Source organism: Pteropus alecto, unplaced genomic scaffold (genome assembly GCF_000325575.1).
Source record: "Pteropus alecto unplaced genomic scaffold, ASM32557v1 scaffold113, whole genome shotgun sequence".
NCBI lineage: Eukaryota > Metazoa > Chordata > Mammalia > Chiroptera > Pteropodidae > Pteropus > Pteropus alecto.
Genome location: NW_006433949.1, coordinates 3248690 through 3266644, shown reverse-complemented (window position 1 = coordinate 3266644; position 17955 = coordinate 3248690). Strand labels below are relative to the sequence as shown.

At 43.3% G+C, this 17955-nt stretch overlaps 1 non-coding gene and 1 pseudogene across 1 annotated transcript; one reads left to right on the top strand and one right to left on the bottom strand.

Moving 5' to 3' along the window:
* Positions 1-3252: 3252 nt before the first annotated feature.
* LOC112477263 lies at positions 3253-3371 on the top strand. Its single transcript, XR_003045375.1, has one exon. It is a non-coding gene; the product is annotated as a 5S ribosomal RNA (ribosomal RNA).
* Positions 3372-16017: 12646 nt separating this feature from the next.
* LOC112477275 lies at positions 16018-16136 on the bottom strand (annotated as a pseudogene).
* Positions 16137-17955: the final 1819 nt, after the last annotated feature.

Genomic DNA, 17955 nt, shown 5'->3' with positions numbered 1-17955 from the left:
GCCATCCTGGGCACGATGCTCTGGAGGTAGCCAGGACACCTGGGTTCTTGTCCTGGTTTGTACTGTGACTTTCCTAAACACGCTCCCTTGGAGACTCATTCCCTCTTAGCCTGTGTGCATTCAGATTAGAGTCAACCCCACCGGAGAGAGCATCATGCTCTACCCCTGAGGAGCACGCTTTTCCCTACTCTCCTTGCTATGGCCTTCATACCTCCTGGGAAAGGGGTCAAGTCAGCAGTCAGTCTTGGAGGGACACCCTGTTGGGAAATCGGCCCAGAGGGACCACCTGTGCTGGGGGCCGGGGGTGGTGGGCAGCAGGGTTATTAGGAGCTGGGCGGCCCTCTGGAGTCCAGCTTGCCGGACGGAGAGCGCTCCCACCGAGCGCTGCAGATCCACCACCTGCCTTAGGTGTCAGCTCTTGTGAGGTTCAGTTCAGTAGTTTGCTGGATGCTAAGCAGAAAGGCTGTTTACTGCTGCCTCTGCCATGCTCTCCATGGGGCGCCCTACAAAAGCAGCTATGAGTGTACATTCAGCTCCTCTTACGTGCCAGGCTCCCTCCTGCCCCTGCGAGACAGCTGTGACTATCCCCACTTTACAGAGGAGAAAAGGAGGCTCACAGAGGTCCGTGGACACACTTGTGCTTATGCAGCCTGTAAGCGGCAGAGCCAAGACCCAAACCTCAGGCTTCCCGCAAGTTCACAGTGGCCGCCACGGCCTGGCACCACCGGGCCTCGCCAGGGCTCACTGCTGGTGTATTTTGGAGTTTAATCAATGAAAACCTCACTTAGCTTTGAATTTTCTCTATCAGTAATTTGTGAACCATCGTAGCCTATAAGGGGGAAAAATAGCCAATGGAAACAAAAATTGATGCTAAAAACTGGAAACGAGTCGATGTTAGCACTTCTGTGCCCTTTCTGTTTTGGCTGCTGGAATGGAATAGAAAGCGTGGGCCCTTAGGAGGTGTGATTTGAGGACCCCTGAGCACTCCGATCACCTAACAGCTCCTTTGTTTCTGAGATTTCACTGTTGGGTCTGAAATCCTTTTTGATTTTCAAAAGACTTTAATTAAAATGACAATACCTCTGAGATGGTCATATTAAACTTTGAGCCTATGGTTCAGCTAAAAGCTTAAGCAACGGAGCAGAGAATAAAGCCTTCAGGAAAAGGGCACAGGATGCTCTGAGGTGGGCAGGAAGCTGAGGGACCCTGAAGAGGTGACCCAGTTTGTCTCCATCGTGACCTCACCTAGGCCCAGCCGGAAAGGGGGAATATTGTGGCCGCTATTTATCGGTGCAGTGCAGCTCACTGTGACGTGTCGAAGCTTAAAGCAACAGGAAACATTCATTCTCACGTGGTCGCTGGAGGTCAGGAATCAGAATAGCTTAGCCAGGTGGTTCTGACTCCAAACCTTTCCTGAAGCTTGAAGGTGCAGGTGAGGGTCCGTCGGGACTGCAGTCTCATCTGAAGGCTCGGCCGGGGCCGAAGGATCTGGCTATGAGCAAGACGATACTGGCCAGTGACAGGAGGCCTCAGTTCCTCACTAACGCACCTCCCCACAGGGCTGCTGAGCATCCTCACACCGTGGTGACGGGCTTCCCTCGGGGAGAGAGAGAGAGGAGAGGGGAGGAGGTTGCGACATCTTTTGATAACCTCGCCCTTAGCTGTCACACTCCTCCATTTCCGCAATATCCTGCTGGTCACACTAGTCGTCGCGGGAGGGCTGCCTCAGATGCCAACTAAAGGCTGCCACACTCATCTTTCTTTCACAGGTGGTAAAACAGAGCGGGAAGAGCTTGCCTGAAGGCACCCCGGACTTTCTGCGAGGCAGGGACCGTGTCTGGTTGTTCGCTGCAGTATTCCTGGCAGCACCTACGACAGTGCCAGTGTTCAGTGGTTGTTCAGCGAACACTCGCTGTAGGAGACACGTGAATGATACGCGCTCGAGAAGATAAAGTGGCCGTTGAAACGCAGTCCCTTTTATTGACTGTCCCGTTAGCTGTCTTTAGGGAGCAGGGATTGAGGAACAGGATTCTGCTCTGCTAAATTTCTCATAGCATTGACTTTTTTGGGCATGCGCGTGTTGCCGTGGCTTATTGTTCACTGAGTCCTCTGTTTCTTTAAGACCTGAATCTTCTGGTATGCTGTTGAAGGGAAGGGGCGTGCAGAAACTCCCCGGGGAGGGTTCCTCCCCTTCTGCAGATGATAAAAGGGTCACTTTAATTGAAATAGAGTTATAACTGGTTGCCAGATTTAAGCATAGGGCCTCCCATATGTCAAAACCTTAGAGCAGAGAGATTATATATATGGGCAGCATATATATAAGTGTATGTATAATTTATGCAATATTTCTCCTATTCACGCTCTCTACTTAAGCTATCCATTAAAGGCCATCACATTAATTTAATTGAAAAATTCTGGGGAATCGTATTAGTTTTTTTCCCATTAAATTAACATTACAACCTTTAAATAGATGTCCTGGACACCCATTGTTGCTAACAAAATTATTATGCAAATTGAAACCTGGCCTTTCTGGATTCAACCACCGGCTTCCCACCCCCTCCTCCTTCCGTGACCCCGTTAATTTAATTGCCCTTTCCCCACGTTTTCAGGCCACAGAGGTGGGACTGGAACCCTGGCCCGAGGCAGAGGCTCTGTGCAGGGTTGTGAGGGTCTGGTCACGCTCAGCACAGCAGCTCGGAGCTCCAGACTCTGGTCTCCAAGGCCCTTGTGAAAACACTCTTATCTCCAGGAAGAAAAAAGGGTGGGCAATCCCCTCTGGGCCCCTTGGTGGCCAAAAGTGTGCTTAGTTTAAAGAGCCTGGATGTGTGAGGCAGATCAGCCTGGTTTGAGATCGGATTCTGCCCCTTAGCGACTCTGGGATTTTGAGCAAATTTCCTAACCTCTGTAAAACCAAGAGAACCATCCCTTGTTCAAGAAGGACTTGAAATAGTGAACAGCACCTGCACCAGATAGGCACTCATAAGGGGTTGCTGTTGTCATTTATCACTCATTCATTCATCCATTCATTTGGGAAATCATTCCAGAGCCCTGATCTGTGCCAGTCACTTAAACAGATGACCCAGGTCTCTAATCTCCTGTAGCTAGTATGGTGGAGGGCGGGGTGGGGGTTGGGTGGGGAAGCAGCCTGGGGTAGACAGGGGATAAACAAGTAAATAATATGATTGCAGATAGAGGAAAGTGTTATTGCCATTATCGGCATGTCAAGCATGTGATTAAAAAGTGAAATGTACAGTCTACGGCCATGCCACCCTGAACGTGCCCGATCTCGTCTGATCTCGGAAGCTAAGCAGAGTCGGGCCTGGTTAGTACTTGGATGGGAGACCACCTAGGAAGACTGGGTGCTGTAGGCATTAAAAAAAAAACAAAAGTGAAAAGTGCCCCCTGTTAATCTATCACCCCGACTTGCCTGCTCTGGGAAGTAGAACCAGCTCTTTCCCACGGGCTGGATCAGAGAGGGCTGGTTAGACCCCGGGCCCAGTTGGAAGGAGCTCTCTCTAACCTGAGCTGGTAGGTTGCTGGAGCCAGCGACCCAGTGATTCCAGAGCAAGGAGATCTCTCCATGAAATTGGTCGTATTCCTCCTTGGATGGGGTAAGGGTTCCCCCGGGCTCCCTTTAGGTCTTATCTTTCTGACCCAAGCTTCAGAAGCAATCCGCAGCTAATCTCGGTGGGTGAGCAGAGACTTCACTACCCTTCACACATTTCCAGGGGGAACTTGTTCTCTGTCTTACCTCATCTTTCCCATCTGCTTAATCTCTAGGAGTCTTTCCCTTTTTCATGAATGTGCTCTTGCGTAGACGCTAAGTAGATTACACTGAGCCTCGAAGAAGGAAAGTCAAAGCTTCCTTTGCCTTTGGGGGTTAAGAACATACTCCTGAAGTAAGCAGCAAGGGTAGAGACCAGCCTACCCCCCACACAGGCCCGTTCTCCCAGGGAGACTTCCCGAAAGGATGCCCTCCAGTCACCCGTCTGCTGCTCCATAACGAAGGAGCCCTCACCGCAGTGGCTTCAAGCGACACGTCTCAGGGTTTCTGCAGGCCAGGGGCTCAGAAGTGGCTTAGCTGGGCAGTTCTGGCTGGGGCTGTGTCACGTGGCCAGGGTGGAGAGCATCTAGAAGTCTCTATGCTCGTGTCTTGCGTCTGCACCGGGGATGTAGTGGGCCAGAAGAGACGAGCCCCCTGAGTGTACATTACATCTCAGTGTGGTCTCTCCACAAGGCCTTTCCAGCACGGTGGCTTCAGAGGAGCAGGACGCCTTACACGGCGGTCAAGGCACCCAAAGCAGATGTCCTGAGGGAGGGCGCCAGGTGGGAGCCATGGCACTTTCTATTATTTCTGGAGTCATGCCATTATCTCTGCTGTATTCTATTCTGTTGGTCAGGGCAGTCACAAAGGCCAACCAAGGCTGAGGGGAAGGGGAAGTAGATGCCACATCTTGATGGCAGATGGCGGGGTTCTGGAAAAGCGTGAGAGACTGAAAATATTGCCTGCCCTTAAACATTTCTGGTTGAGGTTATTCTGATGATTGTAGACGCAGGTGCGCAAAGTGAAACAAGAAAGCTTCTAGGAGATAACCTAAGAGAATATCTTCATGACTTTGGGACAGGCAAATGTGACATAATAAGAAGTATGTTTGATCTCTGCCTCTGGTTCCTGACACAGACCGCCTAAGTCACTCTCGGAATTGCCTGAGTTGATAAGAGCACCCTTTGTTCTAATGAGGTGACTCTTGGTGGTCTCCTGGTTGGCTTCAGGGTCGGGGCCTGATCTTCAGAAAGATCGAGCTGTGATTAGAAGCTCGGAACTTTCAGCCCTACTTCCTGTCCTCTGGGAGAGAAGAGGGACTGGAAACTGAGTTATGATAGGTCATGCCTACATGACGACGCCTCCATAAAAGTCCCTAAGTAAGCTATGGGGTTCGAAGAGCTTCTGGGTTGGTGACTGCATCTACGTTCTGGAGGGCAGTGCACCCCGACTCCACAGGGACAGAGCTCCTGTGGTCGGGACCCTCCCGGACCTCATCCTATCTACCTCTTCATCTGCTTCTTCATCTGCTCGATAAACATAAGTACATGTTTCCTGAATTTCATGAGCTGCTCCAGCAAATTATGGAACCTGGGTTGGGGGGCATCTGAATCAGGGCAGTCTTGTGATACTGAGCCCTTAACTTGCGGAGTCTGGCGCTAACTACCTGTAGTTAGTGTCCAAATTGAATTAAATTGTAGGCCTCCCAGTTGGTGTCCTGAGAGTTGGAAAATTAGTTGGTGTGGGGAAAAGAACACACACGTTTGGTGTTAGAAGTGTCGTGAGTAGGGAAATAGTTTTTCTTTAGCAAATATTTCTGAGGCAGGATTCACACACACACACACACACACGCACACACACACCACATACCACATACACACAACTAACCGTAAAGAAAATAATTGATCAGTTGGATTTCATTAAAACTGAGAACTTCTGTTCATCAAAAGATTCCATTGAGAGAATGAAAATGCAGACCACAGAGCGAGAGAAGATGGTTGGAATAAAGATATCCAAGAGAGGACTCATATTCAGAATATTTAAAGAACTCCTATAAATCGATAAGGAAAAGACAAACGACCCAATTTTCTTTTAAGTGGGTAAAACACATGAATAAACTTTTCACAAAAGAGAAATCCAAATGGCCAGTAAACCTGTCAAAAGGGAATTAATGAAAGGAAATGTAATTAAAACCACAAAGAGAATTTTTATATAAAAACTTTTAGCCGGATACCTAAAATTTTTGCATTTTTCTGTATATAAGGTTTAGACGTACACAGACAAGAATAGCTAAAATTACAAAAAAAAAAAAAAACGGGAAAGCTGTCAATTAGGTGTTGGCAATACTTGGAGTAGCTGTAACTCTCATACCCTGAAGATGGAAGTGCAAATTAGTACAACCGCTTTGGAAAATTGGTTAGCCTTATTCACTAAAGCTGAGTGTAGCACATATACTCTGCGAATGTACTTGATAGTGATGTGTAAACGTATGCACCAAAAGACGTGGTTGAAAACGTGCATGGTGACATTGTTTGTAATAGCCCTGTCTTAGTCTATTCAGGCTGCTGTAACGGAACGCCACAGACTGAGTGGCTTACAAACAGCGGACACTTATTTCTCACAGTGCTGGTGACTGGGAAGTCCAAGAACAAGGCGCCGGCAGATCGTGCATCCGGGGAGGACCCGCTCTCTGGTTCACAGACAATGCCTTCCCACTGTGTCCACATATGGTGGAAGGGGTGAGGGAGCTCCCTGGTGTCTTTTTTATAAGGACACTAATCCCACTCATGAGGGCTCCACCCTCATGCCCTAATCACCTCCCTAAGCCCCCTACCTCCTAATACCATTACATTGGGGGTTATGTTTCAACATGAATTTTAGAGAGATATAAACATTCACTCTACACCCAGGCCCAAACTGGGAGCAACCTAAATATCATCAATACTAGAACAGATGCATAGTGTGGCAAACTCTTACAATGTTATAATCGTAACACTGTACGTGGAACACTATATAGCAATGCAGTTGGAAGAACCCACACAATAATGGAAGGATCTCACGCACATATCATTGAATGGAAGAAAATGCTGTGTGATTCCATTTACATAAGGTTCACAGCCAAGCAAAACAAATTATAAACAAAGAAGTCAAATTAGAGGTTATCTTTGTGGTGGGGGATAGAGATAACTGGGGGGCATACTAGGAACACTTTCGGGGTGTTGGGAATGTGCTACATTTTAATCTGGGTGGCAGTTATGAAGATGTGTTCGCTTTGTAAAACTTAATTGGATTTGCGTACTTTTATCATATGTATATTATAATGCTTCAATTTCAAAGTTTACTTTTTTCTATTTTCTTTATTTTTCAATTACAGTTGACATTCAATATTATATTAGTTTCAGATGTACGGCATAGTGGTTAGACATTTATATAATTTATGAAGTGATCCCCACAAATAAGTCTAAAAAATAAAATACCTAGGATAAGTGTAACTAAGGATGTAAAAACCGGTACTAAGAAAATAAGACATTGAGGGAAGAAATCAAAGAAGATACAAATAAATGGAAGCATATACCATGCTCATTGATAGGAAGAATTAACATTGTTAAAATGGCCATACTACCTAAAGTGATCTATACGTTCAACGCAGTTCCTATCGAAATACCAATGACATTTTTTTCAGAGATCTAGAATAATTCTAAAATGTATGTGGAAACACAAAAGACCCCGAATAGCCACAGCAGTCTTGAGAAAGAAGAACAAAGTTGGAGGTATCACACTACCTGGTATCAAACTATTCTATAAGGCTATAGTAATCAAAACTGCATGCTACTGGCATAAAAACAGACACATAGATGAATGGAGCAGAATAGAGAGCCCAGAAAAAAACCCACGCCTATGTGGTCAATTAATCTATGACAAAGGAGGCAAGAATATACAGTGGGCTAAAGACAGACTATTCAATACATGGTGTTGGGAAAACCGGACAAATTCATGCAAAAAAAATGAAACTAGACCACTTTCTTACACCATATACAAGAATAAACTCAAAATGGATTAAAGACTTAAATGTAAGACACAAAACCATAAAACTCCTAGAAGAAAACATAGGCAGTAAACTCTTTGAAGTTGCTCTTAGTAATATTGTTTTGCTTATATCTCCTTGGGCAAAGGAAACAAAGAAAAAATAAACATATGGGACTACGTCAAACAAAAAAGGATTTACACAGCAAAGGAAACCATCAACAGCATAAAAAGTTTACTTGTAAAAGATAATTACGCCGATGTTCTACAGCAGACAGCAAGCAATAGCCCCTGGGTCGAATCTGGCTCACTACTTGTTTTCTAAATAAAGTTTTATTGAGGCACAGCCATGCCCATTTATTTACATATTGTCCAGAGCTATTGATGCACTACAGCAACAGAGTTGAGTAGTTGTGAGAGACAGGATGGTCCACAGACCCTAACATATGTACTCTCCAGCCTTTTATGGAAAAAGTTTGCTGACTCCTGTAATATAGCATATTACTTGGGGGCCTCTTTCAATGCTTCAGCATGGATTAGAGAAGGGTCAGAACTGTTTTTCAAGGAAAACGTTGGCTCTCTAAAGGCTCTCCTTCAACCCACCCTCCGACACAGTTGAGGTGCCTTCTATTAGCCGTGTACCCCGTTAGGTTTATGCTTTAAGATTCCATACCAGGAGGCCAGCCACACCTTGCTTTCCGGTGATATTCAAAGTAATTTGATTTGCTTTGAATTTTCTTTCCTAATTCTTCTTTTAAAAATTATGATCATTTGAATTACAAAAGTAATACATATCTTTTGTAACAATTCAAACTACAGAGGTGTCTGAAATAAAATTAATAGTCTTTCCTCTTCTCTCCAGTCCAACTCCCCAGTGCGGTCACTGTTGACAACTTGATATAAATGTTTCCCTACTGTTTTCTTTCTTTATAAAAACATATAGAAACCTACTTACAGGGTGTGACTTTTATATTTTGGTCTTTTAAATTTTTTTTAATGAAAAAATAGGATCACACTTGCTCTTATTCTCTTTAACAAGACGTTATGGGCATATCTTCTAGTCGATATATACAATTTTATTTTATAATTCTTAATAGCTGCACTATATTCTTTAATATAAATATATTATGATTTGTTCAACCGTTTTTCTATTAATGTACATTCAGATTGTTTCCAGGTTGTTTTTTTTTTTTTTAAAAAAACTATTATAAATGATGCTGCAATAAACTTCTTTATATATTTATGTCTTTATATACTGGCATTTTCATTTCTGGTGGATATATTCCCAGAAGTGGGAGTGCTGGGCCACAGTTTAAATTTTCAAAAATACCAACAGTTGATTTTCTACAACGTTATAATAATTTACAGTCCTCCCCCGATGGTGTTTGAGAGAACTGGATTCTTTACACCCTCGCCAGCTCTGGATGTTACACATATTTTCCATTTTTGCCAATCTGATGGGTAAAAAATAGTATCTCATTGTTCTCATTTGCATTTCCCTGACAAGTGAGCTTGAGCATCTTTTCATATGTTTATTGGCCATTTGCATTTCTGCTTCTGTGAATTCTGTAGCCTTGGCCCACGTTTCTACTGGGTTATTGGTCTTTTTCTTATTAATTTGTAGGGTTGTTTTATAAATTTGGAATATTAACTCTTTATTAATTATAATGGCTGCAAATATTTTCTTTGTTTATTGTATGTTTTGTCGTGGCTCTGCTTTTGTTTAAAATAAATTTAAATGTCTGCCCCCCCCAGGTTCTTGCTAAGAATATAACTAAAATCGCTTTTCAATTCTTATCAGAATCTCAGCTGTGAGAAATAGTATACGTGGAGCTTTGTTTAAGGCAGGGTTTCTCGAATATTTTCTAATTTTAAGTAACAGGAACCCTCCTCCACTCCCTGCCACTTTTTTTTTTTTTTTTTTGCCCCCAAATACACTAGGGGTAGATAAAAGAAAAACTCCCATGGTTGAATTGGGTCTGGGAACTCAGCTCTCTGCCTGCAAAAGTCCCCTTCTCTGTCTAGCTAGCCGTCCCTGAGACCCTGAGAACCACCGGTGCTCCGTGGAACCCAGTTTGAGAATCGTCGGCCTCAAGGCTCCGCGGCCCCTTCATTTATTTAATCAGTTTTCTACAGTGCGTTCCGCAGAATATTAAGTAGGATATTAACAAATGCTTTGTGGAGAGAGAGACTCTGGGTTTGTTCCGTGGCCTGCCAAAATGAGGCCTGCTTTCCCTTTCTGAGCTAGATCACCCTTTGATTCTTTTGACATGGAAATGCTAGTGTACCAAGAGACAGGAACTGGAAAAAGGGTAACACACACCCTTTATTTCTTTTCACGCGCCATGCCAAAACAAATAGACAGTTATTGCCCTGGCTGCTCCCGGCCATCTGCTGAGGTGCAACTCTTTCGTTTTCTGCCTGCTCCGAGCAAGTGTTGCTCATTTAGCGATCGGGGTTATGGATCACCGAGGGGACTTGTCTGACGTCTGCTGGGGTGACCAGCAAGGAAAAGGGGTGTGCTGACTCCTGTTTGTTTTCTCAGGGGCAGAGGTTGTGGGCTCTCGGTGATATTCAATCACACCTTTCTTCTGCCTAATTTGGAATTTGGAAGGACAAATTTCTCTATAATCTCTCTCTCTTTCTCTCTTTTTTTTTTCTTTTGGAATCATACCTACTAAAAAAGAGCAAGTTAAAAGGATTTTAAACAAAGGTTCTTTAAGCAGGAGATTTGCAGATATTTCTTTGTTTCCTTCCCAGGTCCTTTCAAAAAAAGACAAAGGAAAGAGATGTTGGCCTAACTTGCTTAAGAATAGCAGTCTGTTAATCCCATCTGCTCTTAGGAGACAAAAAAACTCTTTATGGCGGACTCAGGTCCAACTTGGAAGCCGTCCCTAGGTTCTTGTGCAACAGCGGTCGAAGGCACCTGGGAAACGCAGGGTTTCTTTACTGCAGGCCTTCTCAGAGCCTTTAAAATGCGGGTGTTCACTGCGAAGTTCCCAGAGGAAGACATGGTTAGGGTTCCCACCTTTCCTTGACCACAGAACCCGTGTGGACACGGCTTCTCCAGGACCGGTATGACAGCTTTAGAAAAGCAGGACCAAGAAGTCTTACATGTTTCCTTAGATAAAAGCAGCCGCTCAAAGAACTGCAACCTTCAATCCCTTTGATTTGGCCATTTATAGATTTGCTTGCGTTTTGAACTTCCCTTAACTTGCATCGAGGGGCATTATAGAGAACTCACTGTAGGAACGCACTTTCTTTTTTATTGCAATTTTACATGACCCTTTATTAGTAAAAGCTGTGTTTTCCTAAGCAATCGGTTTGTTTATATCTAACACCGTGAATTTTGTAACTGATTTTATTTTCCTCTTTGCTCTTAGGCTAGGATGCTCAAACCAGATTTCTGGGCCACTACCAATAATGGTATAGAAATCCGTGGTATATATTTTGGATACGGATCTTATATCATTTTCTTCAACATTTTCCTACCTTTATTTTCACTTAGTCCCCATTTCCTTGTTTTAAACATTTTATTTTATTGTATCGTATGTAAATAAGCTAACTTCTCATCCTTTTTTATTACTGTAGTGGAGCATAATAGTAAAGCACATACCTACATACACATTGCAACTGGCGTGTATTAAATGCCTGCTCTATGCAAGGCACCTGCGAGGGCCCTGGGGAAATAGAAATGAACAAGTTGTGGTCCTCGTCCCTAAAGTAACGTACGGTGTTGCTGGCGAAACAGACTAAGCGAATCACCACAGTCAAAGGGCATAAACAATCACTACAACGTTGTGTGTTAAGTAATAACAGAAATATGTTTAAAGTACTCCAGATATGTCAGAGAGACTGGATGGCGGACCGCAGAGAGACAGGCAGAGCTGCCCGAGGGTCCTCAGCTACTTCCACTCTCAGCTGTCTAGGTCTTTCAAGCTCAGCTTCCAGAATTGTGAGCAAACGAGCCTTCAGCCCCAGCCTCAAGCCACCCCAGCGAACATTGAATGAAGCAAAGGGCGCTTCCAAGCCCCGCCCAAATGGCACATGTGTGCGAGCAAAATAAATGTTGTTGTTTTGAACTATAAAGAAAAAGAAAGTGCCATGAGAACCCAGCGAAGGAGCAAATAAACTGCATGGGGAAGAAGGAGAGGAAGGTTGGGATTGTTAGGTTGAGGCCACGGATGAAGTTCAGGGCGTTTGCTCACAACTTGAAAGCATATGCAAAATTGTACGTCTGAGTCAATGAGTTTGTAGAGATGAAGGTCCAACTGCTCTCATGAGATTCTCAGAAGAGTTCATGACCCATGAAAGGTTAAAATCCATTTCCTTGAACAGGTGAGCACACAATTGCCAGGACAACAAAGAATGGGAAAAATGCGCAAAGATATGGAAGCACTGGAGTCTGTTTTGGCAAATATGTAGGGGAGAAACGAGAGGAGATTCACATTCACTCATTTAATCATTCTTTCGTTCAACAAATAATTTATTGAACACCTAGTATGGATCACGCTTTGTGCTTGGCATCAAAAATACAATAGCGAACATGATCATTTGTCCCTTTATGGACCTTACAGGCTCTCTAGACACTTCCCCAGAAGGCTGCTCTAATCCCTAAATTTCCTTCCCATTGGCCTGGGAGACAAGCTCCAAAGTCCACCATTCTTCCTCTAAGTATTTTAGGTTCCATCTTCTTCTCTGCCTAAAGCACACTTTTTTTTAAAATCTTATAAAGCAGTTAGCAAAACACGAGTCATTAAACCCCTCCCAGGAAGTAATTTTATAACCTTATTTTGGCCTTTTCTTAATCAGCATGAACATATCATGATTTCTTTATTGGGAAAAGAAGGAATTCCACGAGGAATGGAAAGACTTCTTTCTCAACTGAACCAGAGAATAGACATAACTAAAAAAACAAAGCTGGAGAAAGAACTTAACCATGATATGTGCTTTGACTTGATGGTGATTTCAATTTAAATCTTGACTGTGTACAGACAGCATCTCTCAACATCCTAAGTCTCCAAAAACCTGGGCTCCTTTGAAGATGCGTTTTTCTTTTTTTCTTTTATTCTTCCCCTCTCTCTTCTCCCTCCCCTTTCTCTCTCTTGCTTCCAAAATTATCCTCAAGGCACATCAGGAGAGCTTTATCCTGCAGTCATTAACTTGATTCTTGTTTTTATCACTGACTCACAGTTCCACATTCTGTACATCAGATTTTCCATCTCTGAAATGGGTCTCATTATAAAAGTAAGTCATGTTTGTGGACCTCAGGTGATGAGTTGTGTAGATGTTTCTCTCTCACACACACGTATCTGATTATCCTGTAGGCAGAATAGGGGCAGTGGAATTTTTTCAGAATAATCTAAGCAGAGAACATATGGTTCCCTTACCTGTCGGGGCATTTGTCTATATATTTGGTTGAATTAAGCTGCTTGATAAACTAGCCCGCAGCCACTTCATACTCACTCTTAAAATACAAAACATTCTCTCTGTGGCAAGCAGCTTCCAGCTCCAGGTGGTTATGAGTAGAGAAGAGGAATAGACATGTTTCATTTCTTGCTCTGTTCCCAAGACACAGGTTCAAGCTTGCCTTTCACCCCCAAGCGAGTTTTATTCTCTGGAAGTCTTCCTTGAACATTGGCAGACTCAGAGAATCTGTTCCCAGTAAGTTCTAAACTGGTGTTTCTGGCCCGGTGCAAAGTTTATATGATCTACGTGCTGCCCATAGGGGGATCGTCTTGGGGAAAGTCTCTCCGTATTGCAGGGAAGTCAGGAAAAAGAAGACAGCTCTGCAGTCTAGTGCTTAAAGAGCAAAAAGAAACGCCAGGGCTCTGAGGTTAAAAGCCAGTCCCACTCGAAGATTTTGTTCTCTAGTAAACCCTGTGTAATGTGTCTGTTGTCTTTGTCTGCATAGCAGCGATTTTCCCCTCTTCTGGAAAGAGCAGCCCAGTTTTGTTTTGGCAATCTATCCTCCCCCGTTGGAGATCATCTTGGTAGTATCATTAATCAGAGCGGCTTGCCCTTCTCTGGCCAAGGAGTAAGCACTCGATTGTGGCTCGGCCAGACGTATTCTCCCAGCAATGTGAGTCTTGAAGGACTGTATCAGGTTGGAACTCATTCACCCAGGTGTCTGTGCCCTAAAGAGATGGACTCTTAGTTGCCCTGGTCTCTAGAGCTGCTCTGGTCTCTGTCTCTTCTGAGGACTGTTCTCTGGCTGTGACTTATATTCTGTGAATTCCCCTAAGACCTTCCGATGCATTTTTTTTTTTTTCATTTGAATTAGTTAGAGTCTACTTCTCCCTCTGGCTGTAATGAAACAACGGGTACCAGACTTGTTTTCCACACAACTAGAAAGCTGGACAAAACATATGAAACAACTGTTTTCAGACATTGGGCAACAGGCAGCGCAGAACTGTGAGTCCTGAAAGGAGGGAGGCAAAGGAAGTGAGCCCTGTGATCACCTTGGCTTTCTGCCCGTAAGTCATTTTGCATTTGCAACTCAGAGAGGAGAATCACAAGCAAAACACAGAGGCCTCTCTGAGTCGAAAAGACATAGAGGATCGTATATGGAGATTGAAGAGGCTATAATCGGTCAAACAAAGTTCCAGAGAGGAAAGTGCTGCATAGATAACCAGTGCCAGGAATCTGTATAGGGAGCCCCACGAGTCATTGGCTGAAGACTAAATTGCTCAGACATTGGGTAAAATGCTAGAAGGATGGCAAAGAGCAACTACTGGGGCAGGGGCGGAGGGGCGGGGGTATAAGCTGAATAACTTCCGGAGCACTCATGTGACTGGGGACATTTAGGGGTCAGCAAGCCAGAACGGGAATAACTTGTCGAACATCCAAGGCATTCATTAAGAGACCACAGTGAAGTCACACCTTAGTAGTGGGGCTAAACCAGCCTTGGAAGAAAGGCTCCTCCAGATCAACCCTAACAAAACTTTTTTAAAAGCTTCAAAAAATCAGGCTGACCGGTAAGTAACTTGACTGCCTGACAAATGGACTTCAGAGGAAAACAGCAGAATCCAGACATTCAACCACATAACATTAATAATGTCTAGGATCAAATAAAAAATTACTAGACACCTAAAGTGGGAAAATGTGACCCATTACAAGGAGAAATATCAGTCAATATAAACAGACCCAAAATGACAAAGATGATATAATTAACAGACAAGGACTTTAAAACAGCCATTACATATATGTTCAGAAATTTAAAGGAAAACACAAGCATAATGAGAAGTGGAACATATATATTTTTTAAAGAACCAAATGACAATTTAGAGAGAAAAAATATAATATCTAAAATGGACATTTCACTGGAGAGGTTTAACAGCATATTAAAGAGCGCAGGAGCAAAAAATTAGTACACATAATGACATAATAACAGAAGCTATTCAAACTGCAGCACAAGGAGAAAAAAAATTAGAGAAAGAAATGACCACAGCACCAGAGATCTCTGAAACAGTATTAGATGGTTGACCATACATGTAATTGGAATCCCAGTAGGAAAGGAAGGAGAAAGAAAATATATGAAATGATAATGGCTGAAGATGTTTCAAAACTGATAAAAAATAAAATCTGTGAGATCGACCAACGGTTGCCTCACCTAAAAAAAAAAAAAATAAAATAAAATAAAAAAATAAAGCTACAGATCCAAGAAACTCAACAAATTCCAGGCAGGATAAACACAAAGAAAACAACATGAAGGCACATCATAATCCAATTACTTAAAATCAGCAATAAAGAGAAAATCTGAAAAGCAGCCAAGATAAGACATACTACATATAGTGAACAAAGATAAGAAATATCACTGATTTCCTCTTAAAAACAATGGAAACCATAAGACAATGGAATGACATTCTTAATGTGTTGAATTAAAAAACAAACCAAAACAAACCAAAAACAACAACAACAATAACAACAACAACTATCAACCAAGAGTCTATACTCAGTGAAAATATCCTTAAAATATGAAGGTGAAATAAAAATGTTTTTTAGACAAACAAAGGTGGTAAGATTTATCAGCAGAGTTGCACTATGAGAAATATTAAAAGAAGTTTTTTCAGGCTGAATAAAAATGATACCAGCACACTCAGATCTATACAAGGAAGAAAGAATGCCAGAAATTGTAAATATATTAATCAATATAAAAGACTTTTGTATTCTTGTTTGTTAATTCCTGTTATCCAGAGTCAGACTGTCTTGGCATTTTGGAATCCAGGGTTAAGATATAGAGACAGAATCTGTTTGGCTTTTCAGAAATCATCTCATCTCTGAAGCAAGTATGACTGAAAATATATGGTTAACTGTCACAGTAACCTTTGTACATTATATATATATATGTATGTATCTATTTATCTATTTATTTGGTAAAATAATCCTTGGTTGACCTCACAGATTACAAGGACCTTGTCAGTTTACAAACCCCTATTTCTTATTTTTTATGCCTACAGCACCTGGTCTTCCTAAGTGGTCTCCCATCCAAGTACTAACCAGGCCCGACCCTGCTTAACTTCTGAGATCAGACGAGATTGGGCTTGTTCAGGGTGGCATGGCCGTAGACCATATAGATACTTTTAAAAGCTTAAAAATATTCCACCTCTTATAGATGAGCCACACAGAGCCTAGGGATTTACGTGACTTTCCCAAGGCGTGACCCAAACCTAGGTGCATTAACCACATCACCACTTGCCTTCTTGGGTCTAAGTAGATCAGATCGCAGCCCTGCCACTTACTAGCACGGTGATTCTGATCAAGTGACTGAATGTCTCTAAGCCTCAGTTTCTTCTCATAAAATGGGAATGATAAGATGCCCACCTCCTTGAATTGCTGAGATTATCAGAGACTATATTGTGGGAGTTGTGATACCTTTGTTCCTAAGCGATCAACTCAAATTATCTTAAACGTGAAGAATGTTTATTGTTTCACAGACCTGGGAAGTTTGGAGGTACTGATGGTTTCAGGCACTGTCAGCTCCAGGAACTCAAACAGCGTCATCACGAATCTCTCTCTCTGTCTCTCATCTCTGCTTTCCTTGATTTTGGCCTCACCTTCAGGCAGTCTCTCCCAAGGTAGTGGCTGAGAGAACCTCCAGCAGCTCCAGGCTCATATCCCACTTAGGTAGTAGGACCATGAGAAAGCAAATTTCTCTCTCCCAATAGATTCGGCAACTATTCACTCTGATTAACCCACTTTAAACCCCACACCCACCCCTGAATAAATCCCTGATTCTGATGGGCCATGTCTGGTTTGTAGATCCTCTTCTAGATCAAGCAGGTGGAAGAGAGATGGTTTCCTGAAGGTAAACTGGGATGCCGTCATCAAAAGATGGTGTCATAGATGCCGAATAGCCAAAAACAATAGACACTATCGACACTTCTATAAAGTACTGGACAATAAGATCTACCAAGTACAGCCTCATCCAGGTCCAGCTCTGCATGTGCTAAGTGGCTTAATCTTTCCAACTGTACTGGGGTGAAGCTCATGGAAGCGCTAAGCTCATGGAAGACCCAGCTTTATACTGGTTTTCCAGTTCCCAGCCTTGCGTGACCCAACGTGCTGTCTCCTGTCCCCAGGCTCCTCCGCCGTCAGCACGTCAGCTTGGGGTTTTCTTCCCTTATTTTTGGCCTCCGGGAATTGCCCTGAATTCCTTAGAAACTCTGTAACGCATTAAGAATAATCATTCTTTTCTCTATATGTTTCATAGCAGGATGATTTTCAGATCATCTCCCATCGTACAGATGGGTCCACAGTGTACAATGAGTCGTCTCCCCATTATATAGATGAGGAAGCTGAGACCCAGAGAGGTTAAATGTCTCATTCCAGGCCACACAGCCAGCGAGTGACAGAGCCAGTATTCAAACTCAGAGCCTGTTTTCTGATCACCAGGCTCAGCTAGCTCAGTAGATAGTGGCTGGTTAATGAGGTCACACACCTGGTCTGTGGCAGTCTTTTCTAGAACTAGCTCCTCCCTAGTCACCCGGCGTCCTCGGGCACTCCCTCCTGCTTCCTGATAATTAGGAAGCCCAGAGGAAATGGAACTTGCGTGTCCCCGTAAGACATCTTGCAACCAAGATGCCATGAAAATTTTCAGTCAGAACGAGGGGAAATGGGTGGCTGGGGAGAGAACCCCGCAAATGGAAGCCATAGGTGGCTCTATCCATTTCGTATGGCTGCCAAGCCTCCTCGGTATTCGTTGGCTTGTAACTGCATAACTCTGTTCTCTGCCTCTGCCTTCGCCTGGCCTTCCCCTCTGTGTGTCTCTGTGTGTTCTCTTCTGTGTGTCTGATCTCCTGCCCCTCTCCCACTTTTGCCTCCTGGAGGCCAAGAATCAGAACTTTAAATTCCATGAGAATAACATTTTTTTTCCTGAGGCCCTTTAT